Genomic DNA, 3,921 nt, shown 5'->3' on the forward strand with positions numbered 1-3,921 from the left:
TGATGCGACTGTGAAGCGAAAACGCGAAGGAACAGCAGCCAAATAAGGACCAGGCAGAGCTCGAGTGCTGACGATCGAGGGCCGTAGAACATTACGGAGCGCGGTTATAAAAAAATCACTGAACGTTAGCGGAGGGTATCACTCGTGAGTTATAAACTGCTAACAGGAGTCCAGCTAGCACAATGACTGAGCGAAGAGAGTTTGAAAAGAATGAGATACAATGATCGAGCAGCTCATCATCAGCGACGTAGTCAATGCTAAGCGACGCTTTAGGTGGCGCAAAGAGCGACATTAGTGGACAGTGGGCGACGGAACGAGTGATTTAGACTGATAACATTTTCTCATACCTCTTCCTTCTCCATCCTCCTGTCCGCCCCGATAGCTGAATGGTCTCCCTTATTGGGATAGCGCTTAATGAGAACTCTTTCGTTTGTCGCGCATATGCGGAGGACCTGCTCCTTCTTGTCAGATCAGGACATGAATTGCGTCAGGCTGTTGAACATCTAGACTCTTACGGGACGGCGGCAGGCAGTGTCGTTAACATGACGAAATTCAAAATTATGCACATTGGACGGGGTCTGGAAGACGTACCGGAACCGTTTCAGACGGTGGAATCGCTGAGATGTCTGGAGATCACATTTACCCGTTCACTACGGCGGTCAGCGGCGGCGAGTTCTCGGCGGCTTCTGCAGAATGTTCGTCTGACGATACGCAACAACTCACTAAGAGCCTTTGACATGATCCAGCGTGTGGCATACACCAATGTTCACAAAGCGTCACGACTGCCCCATTTAGCGCAGATCCTACCAATACCGAAGGGTATTGCAGACTGCCTCATGGCTGCCTTTCTTTACTATGTTAGTACTGGGATGTTATTTAAGATCAAATATGACACGTTAACGCTGCAATTCCGGATCCGTGGCCTCAACTTCACAAACGTGCGAAACACAGCTTTCGCGCTTTACATCCGAGCGATGATACGAAATTGGCAACAACGAAAGCATACCATAACGTCAGCTCTGATAGAAGTACTTGTTCCGCCTTCGTACGAACCCCCGATAGCGGTGGGCAACATTTCGCCTTCTCTTGCACACATTGCCTCATTTCTTGTTGATTATAGTTATGTTCGTCTGAAAGTACCTTCGACGAGAATACCCACGACTCGGGAGCTCTATAGGTGCTTGGTGGATCACCATGGCCGCAACATAATGGAATTCAAATAGCCGTCGAGAACGTGGAACCACATTTGGTGTGCAGTGCATTCTCCATTACTGTCAACAGCAGCGAGATCGATGTAGTATATTCTTATAAACCGTAAACTTGTGACCAGGAGTCGATTACATATAATTCATATGGTCGATTCTCCTCTTTGCACAAACTGTGGACTGTTAGCAACGGAAGAGCATGGTTTAGCGTGTGGCACAGCGAGGGACTTGTGGATGCTGACGCGTTGAATACTGGCCTTCCTTCGGCGCACTAACTACACAGAAATCACATCGGATGTACTCTTTCTACCGGACAGTACCTTTTTTCCCAAACAAAAGACGTATGCGGTCAGCTGGATCGCTGGACATGCGACGAAATATTTGTATTCGTACGACATTAAGTCCATGGTGGATTATTGAATGTATTTACAAGAACAAGACGAGCTCATACGGAGTCATACGAAATACAGGACTTACTTTTCCAATTTTTAGGAAGTGTTATTCACTATCCGCCCGACGGCTGGGGTGTCCCAGCAATGAGAAGACTCCTGCAGCAGAAAGACTATAGGCAGTACTGAGCGGTTCAATTATATTGGCATATAGCACACTGAGAAGCAAACTGGCCAGTTATGACTGGATTATATTAACGTGAAAAAAAGAAAAAAAAACGATGGTAAACACGGAAACCGCCTCAGATAATGGTCCTTCGAATAGTCGACGCAGGAGGAATACATGCCGCCCACAATGGCAGAAATGGTCAAGATTATATGGCTTTCTGCCAGATTTATGATGCGACACCGCGTGCTGCAGGGATTGTGATGCAGATGATAACTTCATTTTCACTCCCGCCCGTGACTGGATTGTCATTTACTTTATTCATGTTAAAAAAAAAAAGAGGGCGGCCTTTACGTTGTTTTTATGGTTTTCAAATTGTTTTTGCTGTCTCGATACTTTTCTTATCCCTAGGACAGCACAATTGTACGAATAAAGATTGTTTGTTTACCCTGCCTTCCTGTTTCCAAAAAGAAAAAAAAAGAAAAAGGAAAAAACCGTAATCGCTGGATCAAGTCCCGTTGCTCAAAAAAAAAAAATTAAAAAAATTTAAAAAATAGTCAGCGTGACGGACTGCCACTCTAAGGGGCCCGGGTTCGATTCCTGCCTGGGTCCTGGCTTTTCTCCAGTCAGACACTGGGTGTTGTGTTGTCTTCATCATTTTATCCCCCGCCGGCGCACAGGTCGCCAAATTTGGCGTCGAATGTAATAAGACCTGCACCAAGGCGGCCGGACCTGCCCCTTAAGGGGCCTTCCGGCCAATGACGCCACACGCACATTTCCATTTTCCATCCTTCTTTCTTCAAGATAGAATACCGTCCTCATTGCTGTTCTTTCAAATATTAATAGTTCTTTCTTTCTTTTCGCGTTCTGACGTGCGTCACGTTTCTGAACCATGCATATAACCGTATTACTGATTCTCATCTTAATGTTCACTGATATTGATTTTGAATTGAGTGTCTCCCTGAGGGAAAACATGCATTTCATTCCCACTGTTATTCTATCTTTTAGGGCCATTTCTATGCTGTTGTTGCTGTAAATCAAGATCCGAACTGTTTGAACTGGTGAACTCTCTTCAACCTCATGCCATCTATCTCAAGAAATTCCTGCTGCTCTTCTATTTTTCCTAACTTCATGAACTCCGTTTTGTGTTGATTCACCTTTAGCCCAACTTTCTGTTCGTTGTTATCCAAAAAAAAAAAAAAAAAGTTCTAATGGCTCTGAGCACTATGGGACTTAACATCTGAGGTCATCAGTCCCATAGAACTTAAAACTACTTAAACCTAACTAACCTAAGGACATCACACGCATCCATGCCCGAGGCAGCATTCGAACCTGCGACCGTAGCAGTCGCGCGGTTCCAGACTGAAGCGCTATCCATTTTCTGGTACATTTCTTTCAACTCAGGGATTGATTCACTTAGCGTAACTAACTCTATCAGATGCATATGCGATACAATTGAAATTATCGGTCATCTGTACTACAGTTCACTCCTGTTGTCTGCATTCCCTTATTTATCTCTAAAATGACACTCAGCAAAAGAGAGCATTCCCTCGTATGAGACCTGTCCCAGTCTCGAACCTTTCTTACACGACCCCTCGGAAACATTCTGCTGCACCCATACAAGTTTGCACGATTCTCACTAGCTTCTCAGGGTTCTGAACTCAAGCAGTGCACTGTATAGGATGTTCCTGTGGATGCTGTCGAATCTAAGTCGAAAATCGACAAATAGCCTATAGATATTTTACCGTATTCCCAGTGTTTTTCAGACCATTGTTTTAGGACGAAAACGTCATCTATTGGCGATCGGGTTGGTCGAAAGTCAACTTGATAGTCCTGTATGTTGTTCTCAATGAGTGGTTGCAATTTTATGAGGATAATGATAGACAGTACCTTGTATGTTACATTATCAAGCTGATACCTCTATGGTTACCGCATTCCATTTTGTTTTTCTCCTTGTACATCGGTCATATTATGACCCTTTTCCATTTTTATGGCAATGCCTCATTCTTCCATGTCAATTTGATCAGTTTCCATATTTCTAAATGCAACCTCTCACCCTCTCTTTGATTAATTCTCCTGTTATTCTGTTCTCCCCAGGGGCCTTGTTATTGCAGTCTTCACATCTTCTTCAGTCAACTCTCAAAAATTCTCGAGAAAATCG

This window comes from Schistocerca piceifrons, chromosome 4, assembly GCF_021461385.2.
Source record: "Schistocerca piceifrons isolate TAMUIC-IGC-003096 chromosome 4, iqSchPice1.1, whole genome shotgun sequence".
Classification (NCBI taxonomy): Eukaryota; Metazoa; Arthropoda; class Insecta; order Orthoptera; family Acrididae; genus Schistocerca; species Schistocerca piceifrons.